This window comes from Saimiri boliviensis, chromosome 10 (genome assembly GCF_048565385.1).
Source record: "Saimiri boliviensis isolate mSaiBol1 chromosome 10, mSaiBol1.pri, whole genome shotgun sequence".
Taxonomy (NCBI): domain Eukaryota; kingdom Metazoa; phylum Chordata; class Mammalia; order Primates; family Cebidae; genus Saimiri; species Saimiri boliviensis.
In genome coordinates this window covers 21,977,245-22,002,457 of record NC_133458.1, presented here as the reverse complement: position 1 = coordinate 22,002,457, position 25,213 = coordinate 21,977,245, and the positions used below count along the sequence as shown (strand labels likewise).

At 40.4% G+C, this 25,213-nt stretch overlaps 1 protein-coding gene across 6 annotated transcripts in view; it reads right to left on the bottom strand.

Moving 5' to 3' along the window:
* Positions 1-24,662, bottom strand: part of CNOT4 (CCR4-NOT transcription complex subunit 4) — a 153,479-nt gene extending 128,817 nt beyond the window's left edge. For 4 of the 6 annotated variants that reach the window (XM_010342782.3, XM_010342791.3, XM_003920972.3 and 1 more), the window contains exon 1: positions 24,423-24,662. The gene's annotated coding sequence lies outside the window, so the exon portion shown is untranslated. The remainder of the gene's footprint in view (positions 1-24,422) is intronic. The other 2 variants (XM_010342803.3, XM_003920974.4) reach the window with 1 other exon arrangement.
* Positions 24,663-25,213: the final 551 nt, after the last annotated feature.

Here is a 25,213-nt window from a genome sequence, read left to right as displayed (position 1 = left end):
ACCCAGCAATTTTGCTTTTGGGCTTTTACCTGAGAGAAATAAACACTTACATTCATACAAAAACATGTACACAAATGTTCATAACAGCTCTTTCAGTAGAGCCAGGAACTAAAAAGAACTAAAATATCTTTCAATGGGTAAACAGCTAAACTCGGGTATACACCACTGAATACTACTCAGCAATAAAAAGGAACAAAGAGTTAATAATATACAACACAGATGGACTCAGAAATTATTCTTTTGGGGCACATAAGAACAGTCCCCTAAGGCTGTGTCACAGGCAAAACACACACACACATCTTTTTAAAGAAAATTTTATGAATCAATAGAAATATAGGTCTAGACAGCCAACAGAAAAGAAATCAGGCCTTCCTCAAAGCAGTAAAAAAAAATAAAAAAGGTAAAGAGTACTAAGTTTCAGAAAATTAACAAGTGAAAATTTTTGTTTCAGTCTGTCAAGATTATCCTTCCATTAGGCATCCAAAAATGTGAACTTTTATGACTTTGCTTATTGTCTTACTTCCCCAAATTCCTATTATCTATACTATCTGTATTTTTAGTACCCTACATATCTCCTCTTTTGCCTCCTTAAGCTTGTTTATAAAACCTATATTTTCTCAATTATGATCATTAAAAAAAATTTTTTTAGCTGGTTGGCTCATCTTTTTGTTTTTTTTTTTACTCATGTATACTCTTCCTACAAATAGATGTTTATATACTTTTCTTTTCTTATTTTTGAAGACAGGATCTCCCTCTCATCCAGGCTAGAGTGCAGTGATGCCATCGTGGCTCATTGTAGCCTTAATCTCCTAGACTCGAGCAATCCTCCCACCTCAGCCTCCCAAGAAGTGGTGGTGGTGTATACCACCACACCCAGATAATTTTTTTTGTAAATTTTTTGTAGAGATGCAGTCTCCCTGTGATACCCAGGCTTGTCTCGAACTCCTGGGCTCAAGTGATCCTCTCACCTTGGCCCCAAAATGTGCTGGGATTACAGGTGTGAGTCACCACGCCATGCCTAATTTTCTGTACCTAAACAGGTATTATGGACTCTTTTGAGTTGGTAAGAACGATACAAGTAATAGTTCTGGCCGGGCGCGGTGGCTCAAGCCTGTAATCCTAGCAATTTGGGAGGCCGAGGCAGGTGGATCACGAGGTCAAGTGATCGAGACCATCCTGGTCAACATGGTGAAACCCCGTCTCTACTAAAAATACGAAAAATTAGCTGGGCATAGTGGCTTGTGCCTGTAATCCCAGCTACTCAGGAGGCTGAGGCAGGAGAATTGCCTCAACTCAGGAGGTGGAGGTTGCAGTGAGCCGAGATCGCACCATTGCACTCCAGCCTGGGTAACAAGAGCGAAACTCCGTCTCAAAAAAAAAAAAAAAAAAGTAATAGTTCTTCAGTAAATAAATGATTTCCAAATGCCTAACAAAGCCACTTTTGTTAGTAGCAATATTTCATGGATTGCTTTTTTTAAAAAAAATCAGAATTGCTATTAGATTGTGGATTACTTTTAAAATATACTTTGGAGCACAGAGCCAATAAATCTCCTTAACTAATCCACAGCTACCCAATAACCAGTTTGTCACTTAAAAACTAGCCAGATTTGAACTACGTATATGCCACTTGGTTGTAAACACAGTTTGAGGTTTAACACTAAAAAAGCATTCATTAAACTCCACATAAATCTTGTTTTCAAAATATTTTTTCAAAAAAAACGAATATAAATAAAACCATAAACTTAAGTCTTTTTTTCTGAGCTCTGTTGCCCAGGCTGAAGTGCAGTGGCATGATCTCAATTCACTGCAACCTCTGCCTCGCAGGTTCAAGCAATTCTCTTGCCTAAGCCTCCCGAGTAGTTAGCTTTACAGGTACGTGCCACCATGCCCTGCTAAATTCTGTATTTTTAGTAGAGAATGGGTTTCACCATGTTGGCCAGACTGGTGTTTTACTCCTGACCTCTAGTTATCTGCCTGCCTCAACCTCCCAAAGTGCTGGGATTACAGGCATGAGCCACTTGCACCCAGCCTAAACTTAAATCTTTGAAGGAAAAAAGCCAATAGTGGCTGTTACAGTCTAAGTTTATAAAAATTAATAAAATGTGTGTCAGCAGAATGAGTCAGTGCAGGTGTTTTCTGTTTGTTTATTTGCTGGGTTTTATGTTAAAGCAGACAAAAATCTCTCCTCATACGTAACTTTTTCAATCTATTTTTTTGCCTGATAAAATGTGCCTTTATTTTAAATTTTAAAATTATGTTATGATAGAGGAATTATAAAATGTATTAGTATTCCTGATATTAAGAAGGAAAGTAAATAAAAGATCAACTTTGATACTTTTAATTTCAAATTCTCTTTTCAAAATTCTCCCAAGCAAGGTAAAGAAAGAATAAGTTATGCTTGTGTAGTACCATAGGTAACATATGGCAAAAGTCAAATCATTTTTTTTTTTTTTTTTTTTTTTTGAGACGGAGTTTCGCTCTTGTTACCCAGGCTGGAGTGCAATGGCGCGATCTCGGCTCACCGCAACCTCCGCCTCCTGGGTTCAGGCAATTCTCCTGCCTCAGCCTCCTGAGTAACTGGGATTACAGGCACGCGCCACCATGCCCAGCTAATTTTTTGTATTTTTAGTAGAGACAGGGTTTCACTATGTTGATCAGGATGGTCTCGATCTCTTGACCTCGTGATCCACCCGCCTCGGCCTCCCAAAGTGCTGGGATTACAGGCTTGAGCCACCGAGCCCGGCCTCCAGTGTGTATTTTATACTTTGTACTTAACACAATCTCAATTCAGACTAGTCACATTCCCCTCCCCTCTGTTTTTTTTTTTTTTTTTTTTTTTTGACACAGAGTCTTGCTCGGTCACCCAGGCTGGAGTGCAAGGGCATGATCTCAGCTCACTGTAACCTCCACTTCCCGGGCTCAAGCAATTCTCCTGCCTCAGCCTCCCAAGTAGCTGGGATTACAGGTGCCCACCACCACATCCGGCTAATTTTTGTATTTTCAGTAGAGATGGGGTTTCTCCATGTTGGACAGGCTGGTCTCAAATCCATAACCTCATGTGATCTGCCCACCTCAGCCTCCAAAAGTGTTGGGATTACAGGCATGAGTCACTGTGCTTGGCCAACTAGCCACATTTCATGTGCTCAGTAGTCCCAAATGGCTAGTGGATACCATCTTGGACAACAAAGGTCTAAGAAACAGATTGAGAAAACAAGCATATATCTACCTTCAGACCAAGAAAATAAGTATTATAATCTAAAAGAATGTAAAACAATAGTAACATATATACAATGCCACAACAGTCATGTGATTGTTAATCCCACTACATGAGCCTCTCTGAAAGAGAATAAAAGAAAAACTGATTAGAGAACATTTACCTCTAGAGAAAAAAAAATGTAAAGAGAAAAATGAACTGTGAAGTTCTTTTTTTGCCAACCAATCTCCAGGGTTCTTTATATACAGTGTAGTACATAACTCCTCTAGAAATCATTAGCATTTTTAGTTTATGACAAGTACATTCAAAGTAGTCAATAAAAACATCTTTCATTTTCTTTGCAATTTCACACATGATTTCTTCATTACATATTGGTATCAATTTCCCCTTTACTATCATGTCCAGTATCATTCTGTTGAAACATTATTAGCAAAAATAAAACTAACTCACACAGAAAGCCTAAGAATGGGTTTCAGGATTTCTGTAAGGGTTTGAGTATAAAATACTAATTCAAATAGAGCAAAAAATCCTAAGATATATACTATTTCCATCTGGGAGTATGGGAAACAGAAAAGGCAGATGTAGAGACAGGATACTAAACTTGGCAGGGGTTGGAGGAAAGCAAGCTTGTTACTAAAGGAGGTAGTAATGAAATAACAGACCTTTTCAAAAAGGATGATCCAGTATTCCATTCAAAGAAACTTTCAGGAATAGCAACAAACTCAGGCCCTCCCTTTCCAATTTCCTCAGGAACATAGATGTCTTTGTACATGGGGTGGAAAAGAGAAGTGAGGAGAAAAGAGGGAGGCTATGAACCATGTCTGACAACTTCTTCTCCACCCGCACAAACAAGCATACTCAAAGCCTGCCTTAAGTGTGCCTTCAGGGCTGACATGATTTTGTAAAATACTATTGACTAGAACAATCTCTAATCTTACTAACTTATGAAACTTCTTAAATGTGGTACAAAATCTCTTGCCATTTGACTTAAATTTTCAAAGGATCATTTTGACTGCTATGTTAATAACAGACTACAGAGGCCAAGGGTAGGAAGCAGGAAAACTTGTTGAAAGGCTGCTGCCATCACCCAGCAAGAGATGATGGTGGCTGTGGAGACAGTGAAAACTGGTTGAATTCTGGATATGTTTTAAAGTTAAAGCCAACAACTTCCTGAAGGAATGAATGTGGGATAAGAGGATAAGACAGCAAAAGAATCAAGAATGACTCCAAGATTTATGGCTTGCACAACTGGAAAGCTGCCAACAACTGAGATGAGAAATGCTATGTGGACACAGCAGGTATCAGAGAGCAAAGGGAAAAGCAAGAATTCCATTTTGGACATGTTGAGTGTGCCATGTTTCAGAGTCATTCAAGTGGAGACATTACATAGGCAACTGGATATAAAAATATCTAGTTACGGAGAGACATCAGGGCTGAAAAAATTAATTTGAGAGAAAATATTCAAAGTCATCAAACTAACAGAGATTGCTAAGGGAGTGAGCACAGATAGAGAAGATACCAAAGGAGTCAGCCTTGGGATATTCCCATGTTCAGAGGTAGGCAAAAAAAAAAAAAAAAAAAAAAAAAAAAATCTACTAAGGAAGACAAAGTAAGAAGGAGCAGCCAATGAATTTTGAGGAAAGCCAAGGAAATGTAGTACCCTAATAGGGAAGTTAAACAAGTATATCAAAGACAAGGAGAAAATAACTTTGTCAAACGTATATCATCATCCAAGATAAACACAAAACTGACTACTAGATTTAACAATGTCATTAGTTGGAAGACCTTAACAAAAACAATCTTAGTATAGTGGTAGGGGCAAAGCCTGATTAGAACAGGCTTAAGAGAGAACATGAGAAAGAAATTAAAACAAGTGCATTCAGACAATGTTTTAAGGGGTTCCGCAGAAAGAGCAATTGAGGGAAGATATTTTTATGAGGAAAACAGTAACAGCATGCTTGTATATTGATGGGAATGATCCAGAAGAGATGAACTGATGATATACAGAGAGAAGGGAGAATGGCTAGGACAATGTCCAGAGTAAATAACAAAGGATGGGACCTTAAGGCATTCATCAGAGGACCTGGGACTATATAGAAACACAGTGAATCTACAGTAACATAAAGAAACGAGCAAGGTCTGTGAGTCCAGATGTAGTCAATACATACATATGGTGGCAGGAGTCTGTAAGTGTTCTGACTGCTTGCATCTTACAATGAAGCAGAAATCAGGTCCATCAACTGAGAGTGAATATGAGGAAGAGAGTTGGAACTTTGAAGAGAAAAGCAAAGGTATGAACTAAGTCATCTATAAGAGGGGAGACTGGACTAAGGAAATCGAGTATGATTGCCAGACAATATTCAGGGTAAGAAATCTAAGGTTGTTACCACAAATTTAAAGTGAGAGCAGTTATTATAGTTGTATTTTTCTACAATAACTTTCAGCTGTACAGACATAGATGTGAAATACTCAGAAAGTTGATTTAACTAAGACTGAAGTTTTGCCAAATAATCACGAGGAGGCAAGAAAGGAACAAGTGAGTCAAGGGCATGTGCAATATATCTGGCAAATGAATTCTACTAGGTAAGGAAAGAAGAAAGGAAATCAAGGGGGCAAGGTACAGTGAAAGGGGATAAAATCAGTGGACCGACAGTTTCAATGACAGTGAAGAATTGTTGAGTTGAGGTACCAGGCAGAATAGGCTGAAGAGACAGCAGTCAGAAAGGACTTAGAAGAAATGAAGAGGTTTCAAGTTACTGGTAATACATGAGGCGAGGTGTGGTGGCTCACACTTGTAATCTCAGCGCTTTGGGAGGCCAGGGCAGAAGGACTGCTTGGGGCCAGGAGTTTGAGAGTAGCCTGGGCAACACAGCAAGACCCCATATTTACAAAACATCTTTTTTAATGCGTAAAAAAGATATGACCCCATATTTACAAAACATCTTTTTTAATCCGTAAAAAAGATATGACCATGAAGTTCTGTTTTTTTTTTTTTGAGACAGAGTTTCGCTCTTGTTACCCAGACTGGAGTGCAATGGTGTGATCTTGGCTCAACACAACCTCCGCCTCCTAGGTTCAAGCAATTCTCCTGCCTCAGCCTCCTGAGTAGCTGGGATTACAGGCACGCGCCACCATGCCCAGCTAATGTTTTGAGACGGAGTTTCACGCTTGTTACCCAGGCTGAAGAGCAATGGCGCGATCTCGGCTCACCACAACTTCCGCCTCCTGTGTTCAAGCAATTCTCCTGCCTCAGCCTCCTGAGTATCTGGGACTACAAGCACACGCCACCATGCCCAACTAATTTTTTTTATATTTTTAGTAGAGATGGGGTTTCACCATGTTGACCAGGATGGTCTTGATCTCTTGACCTCGTGATCCACCCACCTCGGCCTCCCAAAGTGCTGGGATTACAGGCTTGAGCCACCGCGCCCGGCCCATGAAGTGCTTTAAATGCGCTAGAGAGTAAGATCATTAAAGAAGACATTTTGAAATTAAGAGGTCACAGTATTAGAAGAACCGTAGAGGTTTATATTGAAATTACCAAGAATTAAAAGAGACCTAGTGTTAGAAGAATGACAGTAGGCCGGGCGCAGTGGCTCAAGCCTGTAATCCCAGCACTTTGGGAGGCCGAGGCGGGTGGATCACGAGGTCAAAAGATCGAGACCATCCTGGTCAACATGGTGAAACCCCGTCTCTACTAAAAATACAAAAAAAAACTAGCTGGGCGTGGTGGCGCATGCCTGTAATCCCAGGTACTTAGGAGGCTGAGGCAGGAGAACTGCCTGAGCCCAGGAGGTGGAGGTTGCGGTGAGCCGAGATCGCGCCATTGCACTCTAGCCTGGGTAACAAGAGCGAAACTCCGTCTCAAAAAAAAAAGAAGAATGACAGTGAGCCAGGAGCTAAACTAGTCAAGAAAACAGAAGGTGTAACCCAGAGTGCAGTAGATACCAGCAAACATGAGGTTTACAGACAATATAACCTGTTAATGACAAGTTTTAAGGAAAACAAGAGAATGGTAGACAACTGCTTCATCTCCAGGCTCCTGGTTCCAGTCAGTGGATCCAGGCTCTCTCTTGATTCCTGTTCAATTGAGTAGGTCAGGTCAGGAATAAGATTTTTGTTTGTTTGTTTGTATTTAGAGACAGGGTCTCACTATGCTGACTAGACTGGCCTTCAGGGATCCTCCTGTCTCCACCTCTCAAGTAGCTGGGACTGCAGGTAGGAAACGTAGTTTTAAGTCTCAGTGCACAGGACTTCCCACTGATCCCTGATGGCATATCAGAAAAAAATAAAATATTTAATTGCCAATGTATAAGACAGTCACAGGGGAAGCAGCATCCTCAGCAAAGTACAAAGTAGACAAAATGTTCAGAGAAAGAACAAACAAGGATACAGAAAATTTTGCTGATGATAGACTGTAATTCCACTGGGTTGCACAATGCCAAGATTTCAAGAGTTGAAGAGGATTGAAAAAAATAGTAAATATACAGGACCTTATGAGGAAATGAGTATCACCTGGGAGACTGGTAGTAACTAACATAAAAAGGGAAAAGGAATAAAGAACATAATGAGATTAGTCCTGGTGGACTAATGCCAAGTATCGGTGTCAAAGCTATATGAATACTGGAGGAAGAAATGTGGTATTTGAAGCTCCCTGTCAATGGAAGACAACAGTTTGGGTAATCATGCTCCTGGTCTCAGTACAAAGAGCCTCCCTTAAATATTAATGATGGCTTACAAGGAAACTGTAATGCACCTGTAAGGTGTTACAGAATTTTTTAAAACTAATAAGGAGGTTAGAAAAGTGCTTAGCATCTAATAAGCACTCAAAGATAGACTTTCATTACCTAATCAAATGTAAAATAAAAGTATTGTAGCAAAGAAAAAAGAAATTGGTTTATACATTCCTTTCCTCAGCTATTAATAAATGGGTTTCCCAAGTGATTTCCAGGAAAACCTGCACCAAAATAAACTCCGAAACCCATTAGAGAAAAACGAGGAAGTCTTTGATACGGTTAAGTCCTACATAGTGTCCGTCAATCTGATAACTGGCTCTTCTCTAAAACTGTACCACCAGCAACAGGTGCAGTGGCTCACACCTGTAATCCCAGGACTGTGGGAGGCCGAGGAGGGTGGATCACCTGAGGTCAGAAGTTCAAGACCAGCCTGGCCAACGTGGCGAAACCCGATCTATACCAAAAATATAAAAATAAGCCAGGCATGGTGGTACATGCCTATAATCCCAGCTACTCAGGAGGCTGAGGCAGGAGAATTGCTTGAACCCAGGAGGTAAAAGTTGCAGAGATCACGCCATTACACTTCAGACTGGGCAACAAGAGCAAAACTGTCTCAAGAAAAAAAGGACCACCAGCACCTTGAACGCTTTTCTCTATCCATCCCACTTCAATGGTAAATTAACTTATTCATCCAACAAGCAAATATTGAGCACCTATTATGTGCCAAGTACTATTCCCAGAACCTGGAATACATCAGAGATCAAAACAACCACCCCTGCCCTACTGGAAAGAAATCAACAATGAACAGTTTATGTATTAACTGTAATTATGTATTAACATGTAACTACATGATATGTTAGAACGTAAGTGTTATAGAAAAAAGTCAAACAGAGCAAACATTAAAGGAAGGGGTCTGAAATCCAAGTGTAAATAAATAGTGTAGGTAGATATTCAAAGTGTTCTCCAAGAACATCCAGAGAAAAGGCCCTAAGACCTTTCCATTCAGTTCTTGCCACTACTTTGCAGTAATTTTATTAAATTCTTTTTTTCTTCTATTTTTTTCTCTTCAGGCCACCAATTCTACCCTCTTACTTCAGCAGTAGATAGTAATAGCTAACATTTATCAAACATTTACCACATAGCATTGTTCTAAGTGTTTTTAAAAGATTAAATAATTACATCCTCACAATAGATCTATGAAAGAGGTGTTCCTTTTGCCTCCATGTTACAAGGGAGAAAACTGAGGCACAAAAATATTAAGCAAATTTTCCCAAGATCACATGGTTAGCAAGTAGCAGATCCCTGGAGGAACACGTATAACACATACTCCCCACTATGAAATTTAAGACCAGCCTGGGCAACGTGGCAAAACTCCACCTCTACAAAAATACAAAAAATTGGCTCATGCCTGTAATCCCAGAACTTTGGGAGGCTGAGGTAGGTGAACAGGAGTTCGAGACCAGCCTGACCAACATGGTAAAACGCTGTCTCTACTAAAAAAATAAAAATTAGTCAGGTGTGGTGGCACATACCTGTAGTCCCAGCTACTAGGGAGGCTGAGGCAGGAGAATCGCTTGAACCCGGGAGGCAGAGGCTGCAGTGAGCTGAGATTGAGCCACTGCACTCCAGTCTGAGCAACACAGTGAGACTCTGTCTCAAAAAATAATAATAATAATACAAAAAATTAGCTGGATGTGGTGGCACATAACTGTAGTCCCAGCTACTTGGGAGGTTGAGATGGGAGGATCACCTAAGCCTAGGAGGTCGAGGCTGTAGGGAGCCAAGATCTCGCCACTGCACTTCAGCCTGGGCAACAGAGTGAGACCCTGTCTCAAAAAAATAAATTAACTGACTGATTGATTAATTTAAGACGAATCAGGGATGGGTGGGAGCAATAGGTCACATCTGTAAACCCAGTGCTTTTAGGAGGCCAAGGTGGGAGGATTGCTTGAGCCCAGGAGTTCAAGGTTGCAATGAGCTATGATTTTTCCTAGGCTGGCGTGGAAATAGTCTTCACCACAGTCTCTGCTTACCATCTTCCTTAACCTCCCTGCAATCTGATTTACATTACCATTCTTAGTGTACTGAAACTGTTCTAATGTGGTTAGTCAGTGACCCTCCCACCACCAAGCCAAAGGATTCTTTCTCTATTCTCATTCCCCTCGAACTTTGTATTGAACTATGTCCACCTCTGTGTCCTTCTTTATTTATTTTTTTTTTTTTTATGAGAGGGAGTTTCGCTCTTGTTACCCGCACTTTGGGAGGCCGAGGCGGGTGGATCACGAGGTCAAGAGATCGAGACCATCCTGGTCAACATGGTGAAACCCTGTCTGTGTCCTTCTTTCTGAAATGTACTTGGCTATCTATAAGCAACACTACCCTGAATCTTCCTCTCTCTCTGACTTTTCCCTTAAAAAATCTTTTCCTTTGGATTCTGAAACTTAAACTTTTCCATCTTCCTTTTACTTCTCCAATTGTTCCTTTAATAGTACCTTTTTCACTTCTACCCCTGAAAGGTAGGAACCTCAAAAGTTTAAGTTGGGTCCATTGTTGTTCTCTATTTATTTTTATTTATTATTATTATTATTATTTTTTTTTTTTTTTTTTTTTTTTTTTTTGGAGACAGTTTCACTCTGCAACCCAGATCAGATTGGAGTGCAGTGTCACAACCACAGCTCACTCACTGCAGCCTCAATCTCTCAAGCTCAAGCAATCCTCCCCACTCAAACTCCCAAGCAGCTGGGACTACATGAGTGCACCACCAAGCCTGGTTAATTTTTTTTTTTTTTAATAAATGGGGTCTCACTATAATTGCCCAGGATAGTCTTTGTTGTTGTTGTTGTTGTTGTTGTTGTTGTTGTTGTTGTTGAGACGGAGTTTCGCTCTTGTTACCCAGGCTAGAGTGCAATGGCACGATCTCGGCTCACCGCAACCTCTGCCTCCTGGGTTCAGGCAATTCTCCTGCCTCAGCCTCCTGAGTAGCTGGGATTACAGGCACGTCCCACCATGCCCAGCTAATTTTTTGTATTTTTAGTAGAGACGAGGTTTCACCATGTTGACCAGGATGGTCTCGATCTCTTGACCTTGGGATCCACCCGCCTTGGCCTCCCAAAGTGCTGGGATTACAGGCTTTAGCCACCGCGCCCAGCCAGCCCGCATAGTCTTAAACTCCTGGGCTCAAACTATCCTCCAGCCTCCGAATCCCGAAATGCTGGGATTACAGGTGTGAGCCACCACACCCAGACTCTTTTTATATTCTTTATATTCTCATAGGGTCAGGCGTGGTGGCTCACGCCTGTAATCCCAGCACTTTGGGAAGCCAAGGCAGGCAGATTGCTTGAGGCCAGGAGCTCAAAACTAGCTTGGCCAACATGGTGAAACCCCGTCTCTACCAAAACATACAAAAATTAGCCAGGCATGGTGGCATGCGTCTGTGGTCCCAGCTACTCAAGAGGCTAAAGGAGGAGAATCACTTGAACCCAGGAGGTGGAGGTTTCGGTGAGCCAAGATGGCGCCACTGTACTACAGCCTGGGTGACAGAGTGAGACCCTGTCTCAAAATAAAAATAAAATAGATTCTCGCCGGGCGCGGTGGCTCAAGCCTGTAATCCCAGCACTTTGGGAGGCCGAGGCGGGTGGATCACAAGGTCAAGAGATCGAGACCATCCTGGTCAACATGGTGAAACCCCGTCTCTACTAAAAATACAAAAAATTAGCTGGGCACGGTGGTGTGTGCCTGTAATCCCAGCTACTCAGGAGGCTGAGGCAGGAGAATTGCCTGAACCCAGGAGGTGGAGGTTGCGGTGAGCCGAGATCGTGCCATTGCACTCCAGCCTGGGTAACAAGAGCGAAACTCCTTCTCAAAAAAAAAAAAAAATAAATAAATAGATTCTCATAGTCTCTTTTAAGGTTCATTCATCTGATAAGCATTTATTGAGCATCTACCATCAAACAGGTTCTGTTTGGGTTGCTTAAAATAGATTAGTGAACAAAACAGATCAAAAAAAAAAAAATCCTCTGTCCATATAGTGAAATAATACTGTGATACCAAGGACACTCAAAACTATCTTCCCCTAAATCTTATTTCAAACACATCACTCCCGTGACTTAAAAACAGTAACAACCTTGCAATGATTCCCCTCTTATCAGCCACATCTAATTTTCTATGCCTTACTTCAAAACGCTTGATAATCATTTTCTATTTTATCCATACAGGTCCATGTTTCATTACTCTCTGATTCAAGGGAATTCCAGGCAGACCAGTCCTTTGATTACCCCTCAAACACATTCCTTATATTTCTACGTGATCAAACAACTACTGAAAATGTATGTTTAGTACTTAGACATTTTTTATAAGTGTACTGAATTAAAAGATAAATTCAAAGATAAATGTTTTTGATTCCTTCAAATGCATAAAAATCGCAAACACTTGTACAAGGCGACTATGTGCCAAACACTCTTCCCAGCACTTTATATACATTAATTCATTTATTCCACATAACAATCCAGGTATTTTACAAATGAAGCTGAGGACCAAAGACGGTAAAGTAACAACCTACGTCTCACAGATAGTAAGCAGGTGGCAGAACCAACATTCACATTTAGGCAGTCTGGTTCCATACTACATGGCATACTCCCAGCAGAAGTAATAAAAACAGAGTTCAAAACTGAAACTGAAAACTATATTTGACTATAAAGTTACGTATACTAAGTTAATCCTTTACTCCAAATAAGAACAGTATTTCCTTTAATATGTCAAGTTTGTTAAATTATACAACAGTACATAATAAAAACCAAAATCTATAAACATGAATACACTATGTATTATTCAGAGTTCCCCAAAGCTGCTGAAAATACTTGCTAGGCATGACAAAAAATAGATGGCGACACAGGTCTAACTAATATTCTTCTGTCGGCATGCATATATTAAAGCATTTTGCTGTCATCCTTGCTTTCATCAGAATCAAACTAGATTTGAATACAATCTTTAAAGTATCTTTTTTTCTTTTTTTTGAGATGTAGTCTTGCTCTATTGCCCAGGTTGGAGTGCAATGGCGCAGTCTTTGTTCACTACAACCTCCACCTCCCGGGTTCAAGTGATTCTCCTGCCTCAGCCTCCCAAGTAGCTGGGATTACAGGCATTTGCCACCACGCCCAGCTAATTTTTGTACTTTTACTAGAGACCAGGTTTCACCATATAGAGGAGACTGGTCTCAAACTCCTAACCTCATGAACCACTCTCCTCAGCCTCCCAAAGTGCTAGGATTACAGGTGTACAACACCACACCTGGCTAATTTTTGTATTTTTAATAGAGACGGGGTTGCACCATGTTAGCCAGGCTGGTCTCAAACTCCTGACCTTGTGATCTGCCCGCCTCAGCCTCCAAAGTGCTGGGTTTACAAGACTGCCAGCTTTACTTTTTGGAAGCCAAATTCACATGTAGGACTAGGTCCAGCATGACAGAAAAAGATTTAGTAGAAACAAAAAATGCCCAGAGCATTTAACTCATAAAGGTGTTCTTCAACATATCACCAACTCTCTGGCTAAAGGATCTTTTATTTATTTATTTATTTATTTATTTATTTATTTTTTAAGGATCTTTCAAAAGGTTTCTAAGGACTCATTGAGAATGCAATTATTTTATAACTGGTGACATAAAATTAAAATCGAAAGCCAGCAGTTCTTCCATAAAACTATTCTAACATATTAAAAGATAGGGAGTACCTAACTACTACTTTATCATTTTCTTCTCTTTCCAGTTTCCCCTGCTCTTCAAACAGAGAAAAAACATGAATTTGTCAGGTTTTGAGATGGAGAGATTAAAATGAACAAACCAGGCCAGGGACGCTAGTTTGATCTTGAAAAGGCTAGACTGGGCCGGGCGCGGTGGCTCAAGCCTGTAATCCCAGCACTTTGGGAGGCCGAGGCGGGTGGATCACGAGGTCAAGAGATCGAGACCATCCCGGTCAACATGGTGAAACTCCGTCTCTACTAAAAATACAAAACATTAGCTGGACATGGTGGCGCATGCCTGTAATCCCAGCTACTCAGGAGGCTGAGGCAGGAGAATTGCCTGAACTCAGGAGGCGGAGGTTGCGGTGAGCTGAGATCGTGCCATTGCACTCCAGCCTGGGTAACAAGAGCGAAACTCCGTCTCAAAAAAAAAAAAAGAAAGAAAAGGCTAGACTGTATGTAGTCTTTCCAACTAGTAATGACAGCCTAACTAGAAAAGAAAAGGTATGCAGCTAAAGGCAGAAAAGAAAAAAAAAAAAAAAAAAAAAAAAAACCCATCAATTGCTTAGGCAAAAATGCACAGCAGCTACTACTGCCCCCTTTATTTTCTGCCTCTCCTCCCTTTTCTTGGGTAAGGAAACCACCCAAAGCACCCCCAAAGGCACTCATAGAAAACCAATTTCTTTCCAAGAACTGTATGAATTTAAAAAACATAAACTAGTAATAATTTGAGATTAATCCAATTTAAACTCAAATTCTCAAACTATTTAAAAAAGATTTTTCTAACAGGGAGTCATTTTCTCCTCCCACCCACAGCAACCCACTATGACACTCATAAATTAATTCCATACTCTAAGGGATTAAATACAAATCTGCTGGGGAAAAGGCTGGATTTGGCAGCTATCACTGATGATATTCCCAAATACTAAGGTTCTCCAATATCCCATATTTGATATTTACTTCCCTTTCACATACACTGGTGACAATAAGAAAGATGTATAATGTTTCTCAAGATTCTCTACACAAAGTAGATCTCAACTTAAATCTCAAATCCAAAATTAACACATTAAAACCCCTGTTAAAACAAACTCCCCAAGGAGAAGGCAACAGCTTTCTATTCTAGTGTTCATTTCAACAGCACACAGGACCAGCTAAATAAAGAAGTTTAAAAATGTCAAAAATATTTCTGTCACATCACAAGAATGAAAAAGGTCTAAGGATAGAGGCAATGCCAATGAAAAACAGATTATTTCCCAATAATGTACTATATTACATCATCTTAATCATCATAAGTATTTCCCAACTCACTAAAAGGTCCATGGCATTATGATAGGTCCTACATTTTATAATAACAAAAACGTGGCCAGACACAGTGGTTCATGCCGGTAAACTCAGCACTTTGGGAGGCCGAGGCAGGTGTATCACGAGGTCAGGGGTTCAAAACCAGCCTAGCCAACATGGTGAAACCCCATCTCTACTAAAAACACAAAAAATTAGCTGGGCGTGGTGGCAGGTGCCTGTAATCCCAGCTACTTGGGAGGCTGAGGCAGAGAATTGCTTGAACCTGGGAGGCGAAGTTGCAGTGAGGCGAGATCACGCCATTGCACTCCAGCCTGGGTGACAGAGTGAGACTATGTCTCAAAAAATAACAAAATAAAATAAAAAACAAGAAAGGAAATGCTAAAATTAAGTTTAATTTTAAAATTATAAGCACAACTGACATGTTTTCAGACTCAACTGTGAGAAACTTTGAGATCCACATGCTAAATACAATAGAGGAGGAATACGTGCAATATTGATGGAAGCATGAAGATAAGTGGCAATACAGTATTATTCACCTACCTCATTTACAAAGCGAGAAACAAGACACCTACTTTTCCCCACCTTAAAAATAAAATGTGAAATTTTCCTTCACAACACAAAGTATGCTATCTAGAAATACACAACAGATCCAGAAAGTTGGCTTAATGCAGGGTCAACAAACCAAAGCAAAGAATAAAAGAACAACTTCAAAGGTCGCAGAACTTAAAAAAAAGAAGAAAAATCCAACCAAAACATATATGGCTGATGTTTAATCAGATCTATTTTTTAATATTACCTTTGCAAAACAAAGCATATCAAACTAAATCAAAGGATAAGTTTTTATCTCACAATCTCCCTATATACTTCCTCAGCCTGCTGACCTATCCTTATCCATCCTTAAAGGGAGCTGGTAGCTAGCAATATTTAATGCTCTACTTCGTTAGGATTTTCTTTAGCTCTAATCAGGCCATTATTAAAGTCATCCAGTAATATTTAGTGGTCATAGCTATTCAAACGTTAAGTAGTCTCCTAAACCCCTTCTGAACTAATATACACATAAGAAGCAGATAAGGCCTAAATTTCTCTTTTACAAATGAAGCATGTTCTCTCTCTTACTGTTTTTTTTAATTTATTTTTTTATTTTTTTTATTTTTTTGAGGCGGAGTTTCGCTCTTGTTACCCAGGCTGGAGTGCAATGGCGCAATCTCGACTCACCGCAACCTCCACCTCCTGGGTTCAGGCAATTCTCCTGCCTCAGCCTCCTGAGTAGCTGGGATTACAGGCACGCGCCACCATGCCCAGCTAATTTTTTGTATTTTTAGTAGAGACGGGGTTTCACCATGTTGACCATGTTGGTCTCGATCTCTTGACCTCGTGATCCACCCGCCTCGGCCTCCCAAAGTGCTGGGATTACAGGCTTGAGCCACCGCGCCCAGCCCTCTCTCTTAATGTAATAAAGATAATGTTTATTTTCCAAGCTCCTATTCCCCAGTGAATATCTTAAAATCATTCAAAAACACTGGTAGCTATTTTCTACCAAAACTTTTTTTCTGTTTTTTGTGGGTTTTTTTTTTTTTTTTGAGAAGGAGTTTCACTCTGTACCCCAAGCTGGAGTGTAGTGGTACCATCTGGGCTCACTGCAACCTCTGCCTCTCAAGCAGCTGTAATTGCAGGCGCATACCATCACGCCCAACCAATTTTTGTATTTACAGTAGAGACGAGGTTTCGATATCTTGGCCAGGCTGGTCTCGAACTCCTGACCTTAAGCAATCCTCCCACCTCAGCCTCCCAAAGTGCTGGGATTATAGGAGTGAGCCACCACACAACACCAGGCCTAATAAAACTTTTTGAGTCTCTTATTTGAGTTATCATCTATCACTTACTTCACAAAAGCTGGGCTTGGAAAACGAATTGCAGTTTACTATCAAAGACAAACAGACCACATTTCCTCAGTTCTCTATTCTTCAAAACTTTGGAGTCACTTTGGGGCATGTGGGACTACAGAGAAGATGGAATCAATTCTCTGCCAAATCCTGTAGAATTTCCACTCTAACATCTCTCAGAATAGCTCCTTACCTCAGTGGCTTGGTCTCTAATTTTTCAAACAAAACTGTCAACCCCAAAATATGCTACATACTACTGAAAGAGTAATCTTTCTGAAAACCACTTTCATCATGTTTTCTTCTGCTCCCTATCAATCTCTACTGGCTTCTTACTGCTTAGCAGATTAAATTCAACCTGACACCAATACACCTTTCATAATCTAACTCTATCCTACTTACACAAATTTATCTGCCACCATTCCCAGAAATTAACACTTTATTTCGAAATCAGACTCCTTACCTCCTTCTCACATCATGCTGGTCCCTACCAAGTGTTTGCTTTACTATGGTTTAAATGTCCCCTCCAAAACTCATATTGAAATTTAATTACCAGTGTGATGGTGTTAACAACATCAATGATTAAGGGTTCTACCCTCATCAATGATAATGCCGGAGTAATGGAAGTAGGTTCCTGATAAAAAGCAAGTTCTGCCCTCTGTGTTCCTTATTCTCCCATCCTCTCTTGCTCTTCTACCTTACACCATGGGATGACATAGCATGAAGACCCTTTCCAGATGCCAGCACCACGTTCTGGGTCTTCCCAGTCTCCAAAACCATGAACCAAATAAACTTCTGTTGACTATAAATTATCCAATCTGTGGTATTCTGTTATAGCAGCATAAAATGAATTAAGACATGCTTCCATCCCCTATATAGAATGTATATAATGTTCCTCTTCTGGAGATGCTAGCCTATACAAACAGTATACAATCTTCATTCAAGTCCCATCTTCTTCAGAAAGCCTCACTCCTAGAACTTTAGTCTGAATATATCCATATACTAACAAACTGGACTCAGACTACATGTAGCACACACTATTTGTATACTGCTTTGGACAGTGTTAATTATGTCATTATGAAAGTATTCCTGACAAGATAAACTCTACAAAGAGATTGTGCCAAATCTTCCAATAAGTGGTTCCATAAACACTCAAAGTCTATTTGAAAAGTTGATTAAGGCCGGGCACGGTGGCTCACTCCTGTAATCCCAATACTTTGAGTGGCTGAGGCAGTTGGATTGCCTGAAGTCAGGAGTTGGAGACCATGGTGAAACCTCATCTCTACTAAAAATACAAAAAAATTAGCCAAGCATGGTGGTGGGCACCTGCGATCCAAGCTACTTAGGAGGCTGAGGCAGGAGAATCCCTTGAACCCAGAAGGCGGAGGTTGCAGTAAGCCAAGATCGAACCACTGTATTCTTGTTGCCTGGGCAACAAAAGCGAAACTCCACCTCAAAAGAAAGAAAGAAAGAAAGAAAGAAAGAAAGAGAAGCTGATTAAATAACCCTGCTTTTGATAGGGCATGATCCCAGCACAGCACTCTGGGAGGCTGAGGCTGGTGGATCGCCTGAGGTCAGGAGTTTCAGACCAACCTGGCCAACATGGCGGAAACCCTGTCTCTACCACAAATATAAAAATTAACTAGGCATGGTGGTGAGAATTGCTTGAACAATTGGACTAGGCATGGTGGCGAGAATTCCTTGAACCCAGGAGGCAGAGGTTACAGTGAGTGGAGATGGCACCACTGCCACTCCAGCCTGGGTGACAGAGTGAGACACTGTCTCAAAATAAATAAATAAATAAAAACATTTTGTTTTGTCATGACATAGTGGCTCACACCTGCAATCCCAACCACTTTGGGAGACTGAGGCAAGCGTATCACTTAAGCCTATAAGTTTGAGACTACCCTGGGCAAGAACCTCATTTCCACAAAAAATTTAAAAAATTATCTGGGTCTAGTCCCATGCCTATAGTCAGAGCCCCTTGGGAGGCTAAGGTGAGAGGATTGCTTGAACCCAGGAGTTTGAGGCTACAACAAGCTAGGATCATGCCACTGCACTCCAGCCTGGGCGACAGAAACCATCTCAAAAAAAAAAAAGGTTCAAGTACAAATGAAACAATGTAATGACTAAGATTTGATAATCTTTGAAGCCGAGTAACAGCTACATGGTGGTTCATATCTACTTTTGCATTTTAAAAAAAATACCAAAAGTTTTTTTTTTTTTAAGTACCAATAATGTCTTTATATCACTTTAAATGATAAAACTAAATATATACTTTCTTTACCCAAGGAATATGGAGGTCCCCACTGACAGTAAGAAAAGCGTTTGCAGAAAGATTTAATGCAGAACCCTAATTCTCATATTAGAATAAAAGTTAGAGTAAAAAATATAATCAAATAGAAGGGATTTCCATGAAGAGAAAAATTAATCTTACTACCAAAAGCAATACTGTTTATACATTTTCATTCAATTACAGCATTCACAAAAGGGTCCACCCAAACAACTGGTTAAAATTTAAAAGTTCGGAAAAAAATCTTAAGCAAAATATGGGAGGCAGAAAATAAAGGGAAAAAAAGGAAAAAAGTTGCTGCAACCAATATTCAATAACCCAAATCAGCCAATGTTATTTTTGGAAATTCCCAACCTGAAAATACCTGATGCTCTAACAGGGAATGAATTAATAGGTTCTTAAATAATCAGAAAATCAGCACTTCCACTTTATTCCGAAGACTGAAAAACATGCTTAGAAAATTTCAGATATTTGGATTCATGACTATGTATGTTTGTTGCTATTAAGAAATGTTCCACCACTTTGAAATTTCAGTCTAACTGCTTTTCAAAATTCAATCACTATTTTGCCTACATCATTCACTAATTGCTTCCAAAAGCAGTAATATAACATCTACTTTTTTTTTTTTTTTTTTGAGACAAAGTCTTACTCAGTCACCCAGGCTGGAGTGCAATGGCACGATCTCAGCTCACTGCAACCTACGACTCCCAAGTTCAAGTGATTCTCCTGCCTCAGCCTCCCAAGTAGCTGGGATTACAGGCACGTGCCACCACGCTGGGCTAATTTTTGTATTTTTATTAGAGATGGAGTTTCACCATGTTGGCCAGGCTGGTCTCCAACTCCTGATGTTAGGTGATCCACCTACCTCGGCCTCCCAAAGTGCTGGCCACATCTACTATTTTTAAGTGAAAGCATTTTATTCTTCTAATTACACTGCTTTTTGCCTTGACATTTTTTCCAAACTTGTTTTAGATATACACAAGCCAATTTTGATTATTTTGATTTCAAATTCTACTCCATAATTGCCTTAAATACTCGAGGTGAGATTTTATAGTCATAACTTTAAAAGAAATTGTTTTTGAACCATTATCTGACATATACACCTAAACAAATAGCAAGACTTATCCTAATAACAATATATCATCTGCCCATCACCCAAAGCAATTAAAGCTTAAAACAGGACAACCCTTCTGTATAAACTGAGTTTAAGAATAAAGAAACCATACTTAGGGCCAGGCACAGTGGCTCTTGCCTGTAATCCTAGCACTTTGGGAGGCTGAGACAGGTGGATAACAAGGTCAGGAGTTCAAGACCAGCCTGGCTAACATGGAAACCCCGTCTCTACTAAAAATACAAAAATTAGCCGGATGTGGTGGTGAGCATCTGTAATCCCAGCTATTCAGGAGGCTGAAAAGGAGAATTGCTTAAACCCAGGAGACAGAGGTTGTGACGAGCCGAGATCGTGCAACTGCACTCCAGCCTAGGTAACAAGAGTGAAACTCCATCTCAAAAAAAAAAAAAAAAAAATGTGTCACAGAACCAATTGATTCTATTATAGTTTAAAAAGCTGACATTTACCACATAATCTTTTCTAATAAAGAAGTCCACATAACAAGATTAAAAACTGTGACGTTCTTTTCGAAAACCACTAAACCCATGATTGAAAAGTCCCATATATCTTCTTTCCTTGCATCACAAAAATAACTGGGTAAATTATGCTAGTTTTTAATTTGCGTACTCTCAACTTTTGAGAAAAAAAATATGTATATATTACAATATTTAAAATACTGAGGATATTGCCATCTTTTGTTGAGGAACGAGTATTTGCAGATTTTTCCAAATATGTTTGAGGTAACATAAAATATTATAAAATCTCAGAATGTGTTAAACAAGTTTTATCCAATACATGCTATTCCAGTGGGATGAAAACCATTTACAAGTTCCATTTAGATTAAGAAATCCTTTGAGAAAAGTATGTAGTACATTCTAGTTATACTGTTTCTAGAACAGCAAAAATTTCTATAACCTATTTCCCTACTGTTTTCTTCAGAACCAACTGAGTTGAATGTAACTTCCTTCACAAAAAGTCAAGACAGTATTATAGTTACTGTCAGGGAGCTAATTAAACTGAATTTTCACCAGAAGCTGAAGTTTTCACAAATTAAAACCATTTTACTTAAATGATCTATAAAAATAGTAACACTGAGTTTAAATATATTCAATTGAGCACTATTTGCAGTCACATTAGAAAAATTAATTTTTTTCTCATTCACACAAAACAAAAAGATAAATTTATTAAACTGAAGAATATAGATTCATTTTAAAGCCAAGAGTAGGGAGGGGAAGAAAGGGAAGATTTCTAAATCCAAACTGCTTAAACTGGTAAGACATTTTTTTCATTCCTTTAAAGCACAGAAAATCATTTTTAAAATAAAACTCCCCTAAAACTAGGAGTTTATACTCTGGCAACACCCTCTTCTTCCTTTCTCTTACAAAGTAATGAGTTGCAAGTTATTGCTAGTACTCCCATTTAGACTCAAGTTGAAGGGCATTACAAAAACAATTTTATTTTTCTGTATTTTCCCATTTGATTATAACTGTCTCATCCTAATTTTATAATAGGCCAACTTAAGTGATTCATGTTGAAAACCTTCTTATAGAAATAATCTATTGATCTGAAGAATTCAACTACTGAACCTGGCAGAAAGTATTCCAAGTTATCAAAAGAAAACATGAAAGTATGAAGCTGCAATGTTCATAGCGTTAGATCAAAAAACTTAAACCATGCAAAAATATTTAGAAATCTCAGCTCCCTATTTCCTATCAAAAAGTTAAAGAATTTTAGATATCTTCTCTAAACGTACTAAAGATCCAAAAGTAAATTCCTTTTGAATTCAGAGGGCTGAAACAAAAAATTCAGTAACCGCAGGCAAAAAGTATGGAGGGGAGAAAATTGAGAAAATATTTCGTGAGACAAATACCGTTTTAAGAGAGATGTATTAAAATCACTTACTCCCTTCTACCAAACAGTCCTCACTTAGAACCTACAGCTTACAATTCAGCCAAGTATGACTGCCAAGAGTTTCTAAACCTGTGTTCGGATTGTTCAAAGTGGAAAGCTTCTCCACCAGCGTATTACAAGAGCAAAAAGTATATTTTTTAGAGTTAAAGATCAACTATTAAATACACTCCTACTGATAAACTAAATGTAAGTGATTAAAAACAAAACAAAACAAAAAAAACACCTCAAATTGTAACTTAGGACAAAGTTTGCTATATAAATTGCTTGCAATTCTAAGAGTAAGTATTTATTTAGTTTCCCCAAATTGGGGCTTAAGAGGCTGAAAGAAAAAAGAAGTTTCATAAACAGCGTTTCTAACCTTAGTTTACATTTGGTAAAACACATCATTTATCACAATCAAGTGAACATTATGCCAAATGCAAAGATTCCAAATTTTACAGGTAAAATTTTGTAAAAATTACAATAACCCAGTAATGGACTGCCACATGAGACTGTCACTGATTTTAAACATTTTTACATATACCTTAAGAACACAATGTTATGTATGTCATGTTTAAACTTGAGATGTATGTATCTGAACTATGTAATCCTGGTTGCTTTTCTGATAATTCTTTATCTCACAGTGGTCTGCTTATAGCAAGGGCTCCTTCTTCCCATTACACCATTAGTCCATACATCTTAATTCTGCTTTCACCAAAACATGGACATTAAGCCACCTCTTGCTTCCAGTTTCTGCTTTTCACTGTAGATAACAATGACAGTGAGTTCCACCAAATGCATGTATGTGCACAGCTTTGTCATTTCTTTTCCCAGCCCTTCTTTTCTACGGAAAAATACGAGGAACGTAGGTTTACATAAAAATACCGATTTTTCTTTTGCATACATACCGAATGGCTTTTCAAGAGAAGACAATTTATTCAGATAACTATCATCCTACAAATGTCAACAGAACTTCCCAAATCCAAAAATAACAACTAAATCTGATATTAACTAGAGAGGAAATTTCCACTCCAATCATAAATGTCATCAATTAAGCTGAACATCAATAAAACTCAGTCAAAAAATCAAGTCGCAATACAGAACCCACATATAACCCACATGCAATCAAAATACCACTTATATTTGCTAGCGGAGTTCAGATGAATTCTGTATGTGCGCCAGATTTCTCTTATTTTGAAATGCTTGGGTTAATATTTATTGGTATAAATCAGAGCCCACACTAAGTGTCCTGGGGACAGGCAATCCAAAGAACGCTTAGTAGCACGGTAAAACAGGTCCAAAATGAAAAGAAGGCAAGAAAGAAGCCACGTCCTAACACAACAGAGCAAATAAGCGACAAACAGATCACTGAAAGCAAAACGAAAACGTTCCTCTCCTGAGGAGCCTGAATAAAAGATCTTTACTCATAACGTTTAATAGTATCCTACCCCACTTCATTCACTTCCCAACTTCCTTTACTTTCCAAGGGCCACCACGGGGCATCCCTTTTTCTGGAAGTGTATGTTGGAAGGATCTATGTAAGAAAGAGGGAAGGACCCGACAATTCTCAAGAAGGCTGAGAAACAGGTGGGTCAGGAGGAGCAGGAGCATAATCTAGATACTTAAGGGGCAGCTTTAAGATGACAGATGTGGTAGAAGGAAAGACTGCAAATCGGAAGAAGCTCCAGTGTGGCAGGTACACTGTGGGCTGATTGCAAGCACCAGAGGGGGGCAAAGGCTAACTCCAGAGTGGTAGCAGTGGAGCAAAAAACAAGCCGCAGACCGAGTGGGCAACGAGCAGCGGGATTAATGAGCAGCAGCAGCAGCAGCACGGGTCAGAGTGGAAGTGATGGCTTTGGTCTAGAGACACGGGGACCGGTGGGGAAGGACGTCAGACAGGGAAAAGGGGGTTGGGGAAACAGGGAGGACTGAGACCTAAGAATCCTGCCTCTATAAAAATGTAGGGGGAAAAGCCGGAGACCAAAAGACGCCTCGGCTCCCCAATTAAAGAAATTCTCGAAGGAGAGTCGCGGCTTGCCGCCGCGCTGCCTTCCGACCCGCTCCCTTTTCCCGATGGTAACTGCTGTGGCGTAAAGGGGAGAAGGAGGAAGAGGAGGAAGAAGACTGAGGAGGAGGAGGCTGAAGATGAGGCGGGGGGTGGGGAGAAAGGGGGGTGCGGCCTGTACAGTCCCAGAGAAGCCTCCGCTCTCTCGTAGCCGGTCAGCCCCGGGTTTCCCCTAAGCCCAGCCCCGCAAAGACTCACCCGCCTGCCTTGCCTCGCTTTTCCCTCAGCCGACTCCACGCGCTGCCGCGTCCTCACAAGAAACCACCGAACGAGCGTCGGGGAAAAAACTCTTCAGCACTGGGCCTGATTGCTTCAGCGAGTCCGACCTTTACGGCTGAGAGAGAGAGACTCTCAGCTTTCGGTGGGTTCCACAGCCAGACGGGCCACCATCTTACATTAGGGTAAGACTCCTCCTGCCTCCCGTGCGCAGGCGCACGCCGATCGGCCAGGCGGGGCGGGGGAGGGGCGGCAGGAGCGGCGGGCGGCTGAGTGGGAGGTTGCGGCGGCCGCTCCCGCAGCATCCTGGGAGTTGGAGTCCTCGGAGGGTAACCGCCCAGGGGCACGCCGGGAGTTGAAGTCCTCTCTCAGAGGGCGGAGGGGATCGCCCACCTCACGTGGCTGCTGGACTGCTACCTTTCTTCGTGTTTTCCTTCCATCTCTGCGCGCGTATGCTACTTCAATGTCATTTGGTCGGCGGCTTTCGTTAGTGATTCCGTGTCCTCGGTGTTGTGGAAATGTGCAACTCCAAAACTGGGACGAGGCTAAGCAATTTTTCGGGGAGCCGGGAATGTTTCTTCTCTGCCCCGCCTACCAGAAATATCTAAACGGGGCGGGATAGAGGTGGAGGCAGGTTGGGGGTACACAGAGCGCGGGATTTGATCTAGGGTGAGAATTTTACACAGACTTGGCGTCTGTTTGCGAACAAGGAACAAACAGATGCCTGTTTAATTCATTTCCCTGTCCTTTGCGCATTTGGGGGCCACCACCCT